Consider the following 16,397-nt stretch of genomic DNA (forward strand, 5'->3'; position numbering starts at 1 on the left):
GTAGTGGATGCTAGGGAAACCTGGGTATATTAGGGTTCAACCATGTCTTCATGTGTTCAAACCTCACTCTTGATACTAAAATCTGTGTTCGTCAGAGTTCAACCAGAGAAGCATAACTTGTAGGAGATCTATATCTATGTATTTATATCTAGCATCTATCTATCTATCTATCTATCTATCTATCTATCTATCTATCTATCTATCTATCTATCTCCATCTCTACCTACCTACCTACCATCTATCTATCCATCCATCCACTTATTTATGACAAGGACTTATCCTATGTAATTAGACTGGCAAAGCAAGTCTGAAATCCTTAGGGCAGGACGCCAGGGTTGGAAGATCACAGACCAGCTAGACTTCACAGGCATGGGCAGAGGCTACTATATGTAAGATGTTTTCTTCTTTCGTGGGGGAGAAAAGTCTCGGCGCTGCTTTGAAGGCCTTTCAAATGATTGCTCAGGCCCACCCAGATTCTTCAGGATAATTTCCCTTACTGAAAGTCAATTGATTAGAGACTTCAGTTACATCTGCAAAATACCTTCACAGCAATACCCAGATTAACCTTCGATTGAATAACTGGGACTGTAACCCAGCCAAGTTGACACATCAAAAAAGCCATCATACTGGGCCTATAATGAGGTGTAGGGTAGAAACGGAGCCTGAGTAAGTGCTCAGAAGGTCTGGAGGCATTTCTTGGTCCTTCCTTAGAGACTGATGAAGAGTAAACGAATGATTTCTAACCTAATAATCGCCAAGTAGAATAATAATCGACCCCAGTCATGACCCATGTGAAAAAGACTGAAGTATGTTGGTGAGACTCTGAGCAACACTGAGCTTCAATTAGGGCAGGAGTCAGGAGTGGACGGGGTGCAAGCTGGCCTTGGGGCTGAGAGGTGGGGACTGGTGACCCACCTCTCATTTCTCAGGGACTTATTCTCAAGGCTTGAACATGCCACTTCAGCTTCCTTGCCTCTCAGTTCCTTCACTTGTAAATAATGATTATTCCCAACAATAATTTGGCTTAAGTTTTATACATTGGAAAATTCTACATCTCCTTGCACATATGCACTCACACATGCACACAAACGTCCATGTATACATTTGTGCATCAGGAATTCTTGAAGTTCAGACACAGGTAAAACTTGAAGAGTGAGACACCAAAGTCAGAAATTTTAATAACTGGTCTGACTTCATGTTGTTCTTGGATAGCATCCAACACTGGGTGCCCGTTCAGCTGTGGGTCAGGTCAGAATGTGCGCCCTGAGATACAGACCTTAACCAGAAACACTTCCTGGGCCCTGGGAAGCTTCTTTGCCTTCTCCTGACTCCTCCAAATACTCCAGCTGCTACCAAGGCCTAAAATTTATTTAACAACAGAAAGAGTCTTTTACTCCATATTAGAAATAAGTTTAAACTATCAAATACACTCAGGAGAGGTAAGAAGGTGAGCGACGTGTTCACACAAAGAAGCTAATGGCAGATTCTTTCAGTTCTTTTCCAGATTTTGATGAAATAGGGGAAAGCCTTTGTGGAGGCCTCAGTGGATCAGAGGCACCCTTACTACTTGGAGAGATGAGACTTGAAAGCCAGCAGGAGATTGAATAGGGGCATCGATGGCCTGGCTGGTAGGTTGAGAGCCGGCCCAACCGATCCCCAACACAGAAGTTTCAAGAAGTTCTACTGATTCCTGTGTTTATTTGACCCTTCTTCAGAAAACAATTATAGTAATATGTTTGGCTAATCGAATCTGTATTATTATCGTGAGTTTGTTTTAGGTTTATTTGAATTTCAAAAGGGAAATTGATTGTGAAGGCAGCTCTTCCTTTTCAGCCTGTAGTTCTCAGAAATAAGTATAAATAATCACTGATATGGGACTATTTGGCAAAGCCATCCCAGGATTTTCAGGAGACAGGAAGAGGGTTGAAATTTTGCAAAGTTATCCTTAGAGCAAAATAAGCATCCAGCTGGGCTGGGCCTGGCCACCAACCCTCACAGAGGCAGATTCTACATTTGCAACATGGCGATAACGGAGAGGGTCTCCTCCTTCTGAGTGCTGTATGAGCTAGGTCACCGGGAAGTACATTTTGAACCATAAAGCACCATGCCCACATCCACAGGTAGTCATGTTACTAGATGAAAGCCCTATGGAAGATCATGGGGAAATAGTTTTTCAAAATCAAGTTTGAAAACACTTAAAATTTAAAAAATCTAAATGCTGAAGCAATTAGAGAGAGCTTCAGTTCTTGATTGAAATCAAAAGTTCAGGAGAGCTCTTCAGAATGAGAAACAATGGTGAAGAGCCACTACAATTCTCTAAAGTTTGAAGTAGATCAGCTGACTCGGGGCTTTTATTAGAGGGTTTTGACACTATAGTTATTTCACCTTTTGAAGACCACTCATGCTGTAGTGCTACCCAAAGACTTAGTTAAATCACATTTCACTTTGTTTAAACTGCCACTTACCAGGAGCCTAACTTGAGCAATGCCAGATCTAGTGCCCCAAAAGTGGCCCAAAGGGATCCTTGCCACAGAAAGCAGTTTTCCATGGTGTCTCTAGGAGCCATGAAGTCTGTTTCCTTCTCCATATTGTTATTCCAGCAGAGGGCAAGGAGCCTCTTCCCACTGAGAGAGGCTGCCCTCCTCCTTCCTGAAGCTCTAGGCCTACAGAGTGGAAGTCCATTGGAGGACAGGTCAGGGGAACTCCTGCTACTTAATTCCTTTTGACTAACAGAAAGTGTATGCGGAGGGGAACCTCTCACCTCCAGCGAGCGGTTCTGGTGTAGTCAGTCCTCAAATCTCTTATATGTGTTTGCAGAACTCTTAGTACCTTGGGTCTCTTCAGTTTGTGGTCCCATTGGAAGTTGCAGAGGTTGGCCCACTTGTTCACTCTCATCATTGATGGTGTCTGGATGGGCTTTCCATCCTGCCTTACTGGGTCCAGAGTTAACAGAGAGGACAGAGCAGACCCTCCCGAAAGAGGGTGTGTTGCTCCTTTTTTTCCCACAGGTGGCCCTGACACCTACAAATGCCACTACTGTGGCTGAATACCTCCAGGGTGAAGTAATTATCCTATGTATTTTAGAAGGCTAAAGGTGGTGCTGCTAATGGGGCTTGTCACCTTGCCTGGTACCAAACACTAGAATCGTGGGTTCACAGAAAGTCAGAACTGGAAGAAGCTGACAGATGATCTAGTTCAATTATTTCCTGTACCAATAAGGACACAGAGAGGTCAGGAGACACATCCCGGTTGCCTTCCCAGCCAGTAGAGAGAAGAGCAAGGACAGGAACCTGGGTTCCATCTCTCCAGTTCCAGGGCGCTCAGTCCTTCCCCAGCCAGCACTGCATTATATGTGTTCACTTTCCATTGTTGTCACTGTGTTAATAACACCGCATTTTAAAGACAGATTTATTCCTATTTCTTCTTCTCCCCAGACCTGGGATATGTACATGGTTTAGGCCATTGCAGATACCTGCTTCCTGTCCAGGGTGCCACCTATACAAGTCCCTGTATCTGCTGCTGTGAAACTACTGCCGAGCCCATCAGATTCCTCTTTTGGTGAGTCCAGTGACCTTGCTTCTTCAATGTTGGGCTAACTCAGGGGGCTGGGGACAATGATGATGACCCCAGGAACAGTGGTCCAGAGGCATGCCGTGGAGCTCCAGGCTCCACTGGCCGCACAGCATGAAAGCAAGAGGTCGTTCTTGTCTGTGCTTGAAGGATCATGTCCACCATTACTGTGCTCTTTGTCAGCATGACAGGTTTGACCAGATAATGTTAACAGAGCACATCACACGTTTCAATGATAGCTTCAACCTACATAGTATTCTTAGCGGTCAATTTGTCTCAGCCATCCATGGATGATAGCAATGAACTCATACTTCACAGAGACTGAAATCCAGTCAAGGAAATCCAATAATCTAAGAAACTTGTTTCTTTGTATGATGCTCCAGTCAATAGTGGTACTATCGCTTGGGATTTATGTAATGTGTTTCCTTCATAGGGTCCTAAGTGCTTTTAAATTAACCCATTCATCTTCAGGCACCCCTGAGAGGGACTACGGTCAACTGAATGTTTTCCTGTAGGAGGAAGTGAAGCAAAGAGAGATCGTCTGAAATCACAGGAGTTCCACCATGGATCTGGGATGAGCATCCAGAAGTCTGCATGCCAGGCCGATGTACACTTCCTCAGGTGATGCTGACAATCAGATGGCTCCATGTGGAACAGGATTGGCAAATACACTCCCCTGGGTGCTGCCTGGCCCTTGGTTATTGATTATGGCATTCTTTCCCATCGAGCCAGTTCGTAGCCTCAGAATCTTCCCCAGCGGTGCTCTACAAGCCATCATTTCAATCAGTGTTGGCAAATAGATAGGATCCTCTATGCCTTTTATGATCCAAAGGTTGGACTAAAATGCTAAGTAGGACTTGTCTTCTGCCTGAAGTGTCTGTATCAAAATCCCAATGTGGCTGTTGAGAGGAGACATCATTCTGACCTGAAAAATGCTATAAGGTTAGCTGTCATTTGACTTTATGCTGGAAACTGACATGGAAAACAGGATAATATGAGCCAGGTCAGCAAAGGAACCAGGACTTTGTAGCTACTGCAGATGGTCCCTGGCTTACGATGGTTCAACTCATGATTTTTTTTGTGTGTGACTTAACAATGGTGTGAAAACAATATGCATTCAGTAGAAACCTTACTTAGAATTTTGTATTTTGATCTTTTCACAGGCTCTTGAGATGTGACACGATACTCTCTCGTGATGCTGGACAGCAGCAGTGAGTCCCAGCTCCCAGTGAGCCACGTGATGACGAGGGTAAACACTGATACGTCACAGCGTATTGTGTGGCCAGCATTTTCTGGATATTGTGTTTTGGGTCTACATGTCTATAAAACGCCCATCTGTGTCTCCTGCTTCTGGTGAGGAGAGGAAGGAGGAGGAGGAGGAGGAAAAGGAGAAGGAGGCAATTACAGATGCTCCTCAACTTACGATGGGGTATGTCCTAATAATGTGTTCTGAGCACATTTAAGGTAACCTGAGCTAAGCTATGATGTCTGGTAGGTTAGATGTATTAAATGCATTTTCGATTTACGATGTTTTAAACTTATGATGGGTTTATAGGGATGTAAGCCCATTGTAAGTTGAGGAGCATCTGTATAAAAAGAGTGAGCTCAGAATTGAAATCAGAGCTGTCACTCAGTTCAGACACTTTCTATTGTTCATATAGCTCAGACGTTTTCTGTTCGCATTGCCAAACAAACAGTTTTGGTTGTGTATGAAGGCCAGTTTCCCTGTGTCAGTGTTGGACTGAAGCTGTACAAAATCAATAAAAGCAAAGGTTTCCTTTTTTTTTTATAGAGTCAGTCTAGAGACCTCAGAGGTAGGATTGAGTGGAAAATCCAGGAAGAGTAACTCCCACCCCCTCCATCTGCACCCCAGGGATGGGAGGAGTGATTTTTCTGATTTCAGGAAGAGCGACCAAGATTTGCTCAACTCAAGAATATAATTAGCTGACAAGTTTTTTTGAAAGAGGCAAGTTCCCCTTCAACAGATTTTGTATTCCTGAATTTGGAAGGTGATAGAGGAAAGTCAAGATCATTTGCAAGGGACTAATTATAGCAGTTTCACCTTTGAATTGACACTAAGTCGGTGGCAGAGGTGGAAACACCCTTATGACTTCAATATTTTCAGATCTATAAAATGGAGACGGGCGAATGGACATATTTTTAGCACTTAGCATATTGACAGCCACTAGTTTTAAAATAAGTACAGATTGCAAAGCCCACTGGTCGCATGATGTCTAAGACAAAAGTTTTTCAAGTTATCTAAGCAGCCTTTGGCTTTTCCTTAGGGAAACTAACAAGGAAATTAGGTTTCTCACTCTCGTTTTGGTGCACTGGTCTCTGCAACATTCTGTGAATCTCCTTCCATCCCAGGCCATCCATTTCCCCATATTGTCCCCTGGTTTCCAGGGAGGTGGCCCCCCAGGAGCGAGCCCTTACCTCACAGCCCCTCTGTGGTCCCACCTCTTCCCTCTCCCATTTTTCCTCTCTCTGGTACCCCTATCGACACTAACTCACTGACACCTGTTCCATTTTCTTGGGTTCTTAGATTCCTATGTCACCTGATGGATTGCTGTGTTACACCTGCCTGGCAACATGACAACATATTAACACAGGGCTTGTGGAGACACACGGGTAGAAAGTTTCTGCCTTGTAAAGGTTTTGGCGAGGGGCTCCTTTTGGCACTTCTCCAAATATTGATGATCGTCACCAGCACCGAGCTAGTCCTGCCTGCTTTCAGTCCAGACTACGACTCACACATCCAAGGCACAACATCTCATAATTAGCACTGTCTTGTGTACACTTACATGACAGGGAAGGTTAGACCCTTACACTCTGCAATTTCATGGTAAATGATCGGATGTGATTTTGCTCGAAGTAGGCACTCATTGGGCACTTTCTTCAGAGTTAGACTCCATGACTACTGTTTGGTGGTGTTTTACTATACAGCCAGCTCTCCTCCTACCAGAAAAGAAATCCAATGTTTTATTTTTTTCATCTGTGAGTTTTCTAAACAATACTAGAGGCACAATATTCTAGTAAGAGGCAGGAGGATTCATTTCATGGTTAAGTTAGGGAGAGAAAAAATTCAGTTTGATAAGTCACTTGAATGAAATCCCTGGATTCTCAGTAAGAGTACATGTTACTATAAGTAAGTAATGGGATTTCAAATTTAATGGAGCCATTCATTCAACAAGCCCTTACTGAGATCTACTGTGCACAGGACTCTTTAATTGATAGGCTAGGCCAGGCTCTCAACTCTATTGTGCATTAGAAACTGATTCAGTTGGGTTTAGGTGGAATCTGGGTATCAGTGTTTTCTGTAAGTTTTTAGGTGATTCTAGTATGTATCAGGGCTGAGAACCCTTGGATTTTAAATTACTGATTCAAGTGGTGGAAACCAGTTTAGTGCAGTCCCTCCTGGCTAGGCCATGACTGCGAGCTTGGTTGTATGTATTCATTCTGACAGTCACATTTAGGGAGACCGACCATAATTCTGGCAGCATAGGATCTACTCATACTAATGGGCGCGGGTGAAGTCACAGAAATGCTACGCGTAGGAAGATTGTCTGGAGTCTAGGAAAGGAGGTGGGATGGCAAGATAAATAGCATAGGGGATAATTGGGGAACATGCTATGAAGATTTAAGAAGGGAAGGGGAGTGCTTCTCAAATTGTAACGCACATACGAATCACTGATTTTATTAAAGTGGAGATTCCAGTAGAGTGGGCCCGGAGATTCTAAAATTTTTGAAAAGCTCCCAGCTACTACTGCTGGTCTGTGGACCATTCTTTCAGTTATGGGCTCTATGAATCTGTTATTGTCGTTTTGCTAAACACACAAAATATTTCCCTCCTTGGTCTTTTGGAAGACTTTTTTCCAATGGAAATATACATTTTTTAACTTTATAGCGCAGGTCAAAAGGAAGTTTGAATTTGCTTGTGGGCATTTCCTTTACGGTGTAGTTTGGCCACAAATACTACTTGCACGCTGGAGAATTGAAGTCCTGTCTTAGTCCCCACTCACCCTTTTGGAAGTAGTGTGGTGAGTGGAAAGGGCGGGGTTTGGGGTCATAAGGTCTGAACTTGAATCTCTGCTGACTCTCCCTGGACATGTAATTTTGAGTAAGTTGAATAAACCTCCCGAGCTTCAATTGTCCATATAGAAAATGCAGATCCTTTCCTTTCCACATGTAAAAATGGGGTTTTTGAGTAAATTAAGTAATCTCATATCTGAAGCGCGTGTACAATGCCCAGTATGAAGTAGGCCCTCATTTAATTGAAGGCCTTATGACCGCGTACGATCCATTGTGGACGCCATATGATGGTGTGTCATTCACTATGACAGGCAGTGCCAATGCACAGATGAGTGACACTTAGGCTGTGCTTGGGATGTAGAGGGGAAGACAGACAAGAAAACCAGAAATGACGCAGGGTGATGGGTCCATGAGGAGCCAGTCCCCAGCACAGAGGTGCCAGATGCTATGAGACAAGGGGACACTGTGCTGTCTTGTATGTGTTCTCATTTTCTGGCAGGAGACCATCTCATGTTTTCCAGCTCGAATAAGTAAAAACTCAGTAGTCCTTTCTCCAAAAAGGCTTAATTCTGACTCACGCCCCCCGCCCCCCACCTGGGTTAAACTGAAACACCAGGTGGATCTATTTTGGTTTCACAGGGAGATATCATTTTAAATAGGAAAGGGTTCAAAATGCCTTTAAGCAAATGGTTTTTCTTTAGGGAGTAAGGAGAAACTGAAGATCATTTCAGTCATTCTTCCTGGGGGGATGGGGGTTGGGGGTAGTGAAAAGATAAGGAAGCAATTTCGCAGCTCCACAAGGGAGTCAGGAGCAGAGTTCTAGCTCTTGGGAAATTCATTTCAAAAGAACATTTTTGGTCATTGTGTGGTGTCGCACTCCAGTGTGAGCTCGATGCCCAGAGCTCCAAAGCTGCACCTCAGCTCTGTTGCCACCGTTTCTAGGTCAGAGACAAATGCCTTGAGATATCGTTTCTGTCATTGGAAGGAGTTAAATTCTCACCTTGTCAGATAATATGAGGATAGCTGCTACAAAAATTATCACTTTAAAATAATCAAGGGAGATATTAGAACTTTGAGGCATTGAGAAACTGGAGACATAAATTTGCCAACAGAACCATCACACTCTGTTTTAGCATGTTTGATGCCCAAGTAATGGCTGGACGGAAACAGTTGTCCCTGCAGCATCACTTGTCCTAAATCAAGGTCCATATGGTGGGTGTTGAAATGCAGACTTTCCACTAGAGTCTGGTTTTCCTAGAATGCATCAGTGCTGCTACCCGGGACACAGACACCTATGGGAATGACTCGCACGTCTTCCGGAGGAAGGGAGGGAGAGGGCTGTGCCTGCCCCTTCTCCTCACCAGTTTCTTCCCTCTTCAGTTCAGCTTCCTCATTTCTGCCAGCTCTGTCTTTCAAGATACCAAATCCTTTGTTAGATATCTTGCCTTAAAGCGCCTACAGGTTCCCCCTCCTGTTGGCTATAGGATGCTGTCCAAACCTCAGAAGTCCTCACCTCTTACCAGGCTCCTTACTCCAGCTGCTTGGTACATCTCCTGCTCCTGGAAGAGCCCCCATACTCCTCTGCCTGACATTTGTCACCTTCTCCCCAAATCTTGCCTCGTAAGTGCTAATGCATTCTAACATGCCAGCTTAGGTTTCAAGCCCTCATGAAACCTTCCTCAACTCTTTCAGAGCAGGAGTCTCAATGAGTCTCTCTTTTGGCCTCCCATAGCTCTTGCACATGCGTCTTTAATAGCCCTTTCTATATTGTTTTAAAATTATTTTTTATGTCTCCTACTCCAGACCTTAGGCTATATATTTGGCATCTAATAGATCCCAGTGGGTGACTACTGATTTGAAGCATAACTAATAGGGGCTGGAGTTGTTCTGCTTTTCCTGACTTACTTTACAAAGGTTTTGTAGAATTTGACTGCTTGTGGTAAACCCCACCTCTCCGATGGTGTATGTAATGAATATCCTCTAATTTTGCTATGTTGTGGGTAAACTATCAGTGGGGAAATTGGTGCTCTTTTCATTCTAAAGCTTGGGAAGGACTCAGTATTCATCAATATACATCATATGACAATTCAGAGCTAGCCTTGAGCTTTGAAAATCAGAAAGAACTATGAGAAAAACTCAGGTCTTCTCAAGGAATTTAGGTTCATCTCAGAGCTAGTAAGAGCTAAATGTTCAACTGTGGGTAAAGAAAAATACTATATGTACATAACAGGTGTTCAGTAAATATTAGCTCACTGATACCTGTGTGAAAGAGGAAGAAGACAGCTGATAAGAGAGGGTTATTTATTTCCACTTTTGAAATGACTAATGGTTAGAGCCTTCTGGTTCATAGAAAGAGAAAATGAGGTTCTCCTGATTTTGAGCCTCATAGAAAAATTTCAGAAAACTTGCGGAGAATTGCTTTAGTACCTCTCAGAGTCATCCAGCGTGGTGAGCCCTTTCTCCCTTCTTTGAATGAGGCTAATTGTAAAATTTTTATAGAATCCCTTTTCTGAAGAGCTCAAAGTACTGAACTCTGTGTACCAAGGACATGATTTTATTCATGTACTTTTAATTTGTATTTCTCTTGAAAACAATTCAAGGACCAAAATTTTGTATAATTTAATCTTTAGGACCAGGCGCAAATTTCCATAAATGACTTCATTAATATCTGGGGGTTCTCTGGTGAGACCAAGATCTGATAGGTGCACGATGAAAGGTTCAGAAAGTAGGTCCTAGGATGAAATGTGGGAAGGATTGGAATGAGAGAGGCTGGAGAAAGACTAAGCTTTCTTCAAGCATTCAGCGGCTGAAGAAGTGGGCCAGCCAAGTCACTTTGGAACTTGGGGCACTATAGAGAAAGACATTCATTTATTTTTGTATCTCACACTTATTAAGCCTTTTCCTGTGTTAGGGCCTGTACACTAGGCGTCAGGGATACCAAAGATGAAAGGAATGAAACAGCTGTACTTGTCAAGGTATTTGTAGTCTGGGGTGGGGGGAAGGGGGGAGGCAGGCATAGAAATAAAAGGTTGGGGGGCTTTGGGCAGCCATAGGCTAACTTGAAAACCTGGGGTCTCAAATCATCCCCTAAAGGTTATTTTCTATTAGGTTGGTGCAAAAGTAATTGCGGTTCAAAAGGTTAAAAATAATTGCAAAAACCACAATTACTTTTGCACCAACTTAATACATAAGGTGCTAGAAAAATGACCCCAAACAGAGGCTCCAGAACTGCTCCTATGAAAAACTTAAGGAGGAGGCAAAGGGAAACCAATAAGCAGCCTGGCCCCTAAGAGCAGGAGCTGAGGTACTTGGGTTTGTGGGCTCCGTATAGAGACCTCAGGCGCCTGTCTGACCCATCCCTCTCCCCGACCTCCAGCAACCAGGAGGACCATTTCGAAGTGGGGAGTGGGCAGAGTCTCAGGACATTTATTGGGTCTCAGCTTCATGGGGAGTGCTTTCCTTTAGATACAAAGCTGCTGAACTGCTCTTGCTGCCCAGGGCAGGATGTCTTTTATTCCTTCTCCCTCAGGATAATCAAGTGTAGTTTCTCTCTCCTTTTTTCATGGTTGGGGAGGAGCTAACGTGGGCCTGGAGGTGCTCCTGAGCTGGGAAGACTGGAGTGGGTGACTCGGCCAGCTCCACCCTAGGCCTTCAGAAGAAATCCTCTCTCTCCCCTTCTTTTCCTTGGAAAGAATTTCCTTGAGTTTATCAACAGAAGGATAAAATCTAGAAGGCTGAGGAGAGCATAAGGGAAAGGAGCCTAGTGGCTCTTAGGTCTACTTTTGTCCTGGGCCTTAAGCCCGCTCGTACCTGCGGCCTGTAATGCTCCAACTCTACACCCTTCAGTCCAGCCTATGTTGAGCTTTGGGGCACAAGCCACTGGAGAAAGCCACTTGATGATTCAGGAATACTGAGTTCCAAACAAAAACAGCCATTATACCTAACAATGTTAGAAAGAGGGTGGAAAAATGATGCCCTTCACCAACTGTGATTTGAACAATTTAGGGATGTTCGTCAGAGCTGCTACTCTAGAAGAACCTTCGATCAATGAAACGATGGTCAAAGAGGACTGGTTTTGGAATAAATAGCTCACAACTGTCTCTTGAGTCCGTTTATAACAACTCCAAATAAGAAGTCTCAGGGCTACCGTGAGTCCTGTGCTCTCAGACCCAGGTGTGTGTCTTTGCTATCTGCAGCACACAACGGTCTCCCATGGCCTCGACTTGCACAGTCCATTTCCTCCTTCTGGACACCCTCAGAGCTCATTTACTCCCAACTTTGCCCACTTGCCTCTCAACAACTCTGCCACACTTCTACGGCTTCTACAAACTTCCCCTCTAGTTTAGTGCCATCTAGAGGTAATAATGCAGTGGCACGTTTTTATGAGTGACTATCCTGTTCTCTTATTTTGGTTGCGTTTGTCTGGTTCAGTGGATCTGAAGCCTGGCTTCATATTAGAAACACTTGGTATCTTTAAACCAGTGCTGATGGTTGAGTCCCATCCCGGACTAATTGACTCAGCATCAGATGGGGCGGGTGGGGCCCAGTGATTCTGATGCACTGCGAGGGCCACGAACTATTGGTCTTAACCCTCCCTCCTACTCCATTTGATTATAAACTCCTGGAGGCGGAGGCATTGGCCGTAGTGTGATGGAGTCTTCTTCTTCCCTGATTCCCTGTCGATGTCAGTGAATGCTCAGTATTCAGGACTTGGTACTCTGACTTCTCTGAAGATGCCTTGGCCTGGGTGGCCCTGCTGGGGCCTTTCCATCTCTCAGGCTAACATCCGAGAGAGCGTTTGGAGAGAAATGGGTGCACTTCCCACCTCTGTCAGGATGAGACAGCATTGCTGTCTTCAGAAGCACAGAGCTGTGGCAGGGCATTTGAAGGAGAATTCAGAAAAAAAAGGATAAACTCGTGAAGAGTTGCCTAGAGGCTGCCAAACCCAGCTGGCCATGAGGTTTGAGTCTGAGAGTAAGAGTTCTGGCCTGGGTCTGAAGGAGAAAGAAGCCCATGTGGCAAGTCTCTATTGACTAAGTCTGAGAGCAAACAATGAATATTTTTCACTGAGGTAGAAAGCAAGTCCATTAAAACTCAGTCAGGTTAGCTAGGCTGTCAGTTGCTCAGAGAACTCAGCCAGACCTTGGAAATCCAGCCAAGGATACTGGGTCAGCTTTCTGTGATTTCAGAGCAGCCATGTTGATTTACTTTACTATGATCCTACTATGAAGGAGGTTTGTGCTTTCAAGAAAAAAAGCATCATCTTAATCATATTTGGGGGCCCTGGAAAAGACACTGAACTAAAAGATGTTGATTTGAGCTTGACCTTGGTTGAGGGTGAGTGACTTGCCTCTCAGGCTCAGTTTCCTCATCTATAAATTAGGTTATGATACATGCTCTGCAAAGACGTGATGTGGGAATGAAATAAGTGCCTTCTCCATAAGGTGATAGCACATACTAGAAGTCACAGCCACTAGTTATTTTCATGTAACTAGGATCCAGCATCTGGAAAAAGCCAGGACATTCTGCTGACAGGGGCTTCCTCACTTCTTGCCCATGTTGGTGTTCCAGCCAGGGCTCTAGGGGCATAAACTGTGGCTGTCTGAAAACTCTTTCCCTCATGGGCTCTTACTCCTTCAGCTGTCCCTGCGCTTCCTCCAAGCCCCTTCTCACCATCCCCCTGGTGTGGACCTCTGAACACGAGTCTAGAGAATAAAATTGGAGGGTAAAGGGGATCAAATATATGGTGATAGAAGGAGAACTGACTCTGGGTGGTGAGCACACAATGTGATATATAGATGATGTATTACAGATTGTACACCTGAAACCTATGTAACTTTACTAGTCATTGTCACCCCCAAGAAACTTTAACTAAAAGAAAAAAATTGGAGCTTCTTTCCATTTTCTTAAGCAATCTAATTCTCACTTGAGGAAAGAGGAGTATAAAAGATGCTTTTGTGTTTGCTTGAATGTTTTAGAGCTTAATGAATTACTGTTGCTGGATTGTCTGGAATCAGTAATGATGGCTACCACTGAAATAAAGTGGAGGTGAAAGGAGGACCACATTTTAGAAGCACAAAATGTCCCAAAACAAGCATAACAGAAAGAACAAGAGTCAGATGCATCATAGCCTCCATCTGCCACCAACAGTGAGGAGGCTGTATTTTCTTGACACAACATCAGAAGGTGATTGAGGCTTTGGGGCTGAATTTAAAATTCAAACTGTGAATAAGTGACTAGAGCAAGGTTCCCTCTAACAATTGCTGGCTAAGGTTGTTGCCAGCCCCAAGGAAACAAACATATTAATGTTATGAGTCAACCTCTGACAGGGGCATCTACAGAGAAGAGACTAACAAATTTCCCTGTGGGCTAACCCAGGTGCTTTTCAGCTGGATCCCAGTGTCTCTTAGTCCTTTGCACAATTGAATCACGTGTGGAGCCTTTAAAAAGGCAGATACCCGGGCCTTATCTTAGACCAGGGGTGTCCAAACTTTTTTCAACGTTTTTCACCAAGGGCCATATGCGGTAAAATACACAAACAGCTGAGCCACTCACTCAAGGTGAAGTATGTATTGCCTCACCTGGTTTATTTAAGTAAACTAAATATATTTTTGGAATTTGCTGCGGGCCAATTAAAAATGGATTGCGGGCCGCAGTTGGCCCGCGGGCCGCAGTTTGGACACCCCTGTCTTAGACCAATTAAATCAGGATCTCTGAAGGTCGGGACCACCTTGCTATGTTTCCATAGCTCCCCAGGTGACTCCATGTGTAGGCAGCTTAGGTGCCATTTGTTTAACCTGTGGTTGGGAGACCTCATCTTTCCAGACTTTTGTCAGTTTAGCCTCCCCGTTCCCTCAAAAGGGGTGTATCTGGGGCTATAAGTCTTGATTCTTAGGAGCCCCTGTGTGTTAGCTTCTGCTGGTTAAATGAATGTCGTGTGGGTAGTCCATAGCAAAAGGACTAGAGATAGGATTAAAGAAAGCTGTTGCTTTTCCATATTGATTGGCTTTCTCTCCCTACTTTTGATAAGAGTATAACAGGCAAAAGAACTACATTTATGTACCAGACCTTGTTCTGGGAACTTTATATAAAATATCTCTTATAATCTTTACAAATGGCTGTTTTTATCCCTCATTTACAGATAAGAAAGCTGAGGCTCAGAGGATTAAGCTTGCTCGAGTGCCAATGGAGGATGTAACTGGGATTTTAACCTAGGCCTGTCTGCCTCCAAAAGCCTACTCTCACAATACACGAATCATGCTTTGGAAAAGTTTAGCATCAACAACATCTAAAGGCCGCTGGGAAAAATTTAAGAGGAGTTAATAAGTAGGCCTCTGCTTCCAATAGCTGGGAAAACGATAGAATCAGCTGCTTAATTAGTGTGTGGCTCTCCCAGGCCTATCCCTACTCCCAGAGTGGGGAGTCAGCATCAGTGATGCCTGGGGCTACTGGTTGTCTTGCTTCATTAAGGGCCCTTCTCTGATAGACCTTCGGCACTGTCAGTAGAGAAAGCGAGAGCAGAGAAATGAAATATGGAGTGAAGACTAGAGGAAAACTCTCCATGGATCGCTACATACTCTGTTCACCTTGGGATTTAAAGAAACAGCCCTGCCTCTGGCCCAGCATTCCTTGTTCTTATTACTATGCATGAAATAAAAACACAAATCTTAGAAGACCTCAGCTCGATGGGCGTCTCTGGAAGGCCTGCGTTCTGAAGTGCAACCTAATTACAGGTGAGTGCACCCTGTGTGCTCTGGCCCCTGTGGTTTGTGGAGGCGAAGAAATGACTGGGGAAAAGTCACAACTCGATTATCCTGAGAGTGACCTCTCAAATCAGTACAAATCTGACCCTGCTCGAAATCCCCCATGATGTCTTGAAAATATGCATCCAGACTGTCGGTGGTCTTGTAAGAATAGTCCCTGTGCAGTTATATCCTGGGAGCAAAAACAAGTGAGCTTGTTTTTAAACACCCGTGTCTATTCATAGAACCTCACATGGCTCTGCACCTCCATTCTGTACTGCTAGTGTTCTAGGCTCCAAAGTATTATTCCAGACACTTGAAAGAATGAGTGAAATGAAGCAGGAAGCCCTGAAATTTAGGGGTATTTTGTTTTTTAGTTCCGACATATTTTCTAATAGCAAAGGATTTTTGGAAAGTGCTCCTCAGAATTGATCTGTGTCTAACCACCTTGAAAAATGTGGGGACATGTAGGGCCTGAATATATATGTCTGTGTATGTTACAACTTCAGCACTTTGACACATATTACTAGGCAAGACTTAAGAGAGGGCAAGTAAGTACTATACCACAGAGTGAAGTTTATGTGTTTCTGGCTGAGTTGTTTGGAGTTGTGATTTGTGGGGAGATCGATAAACAATCTCATACACATATTGGAAGTTTTTAAAGATGAAAATATTCCAGGGAGGGGAGCAATTTATTTTAAAATGAAGTGGTCTTGCTTCTGAATCAAAGAATTAGAGCACAGCACACAAGACAAAAGAATGTGAGAGCAAAGATGGCTGCTGGTCTTTTCCTTGCTCCTTTCAAAACAAAAATGACAGCAAGAGTCAGATTTCCCACAGGGAAGTAGAAAGAGCACTGTGTTTGTTAGGGGTCAGGAGACCTGGCTTCCAGTACTGACAGGCCCCAAGCTGTTATATGGGCATTGGTGGTGATTTCGTCTCTCCTTGCCTGTTTGCTCATTGGTTAGTGGGAAGTAATAATGGCCACCCTATCTCACAGTAATGCTGTGAGAATCTAGTGAGAGGTGTACATCATTTGAAAATGTTGACGTG

Source organism: Rhinolophus sinicus, chromosome 3 (assembly GCF_057876585.1).
Source record: "Rhinolophus sinicus isolate RSI-liver-muscle chromosome 3, RSI-T2T, whole genome shotgun sequence".
Classification (NCBI taxonomy): Eukaryota; Metazoa; Chordata; class Mammalia; order Chiroptera; family Rhinolophidae; genus Rhinolophus; species Rhinolophus sinicus.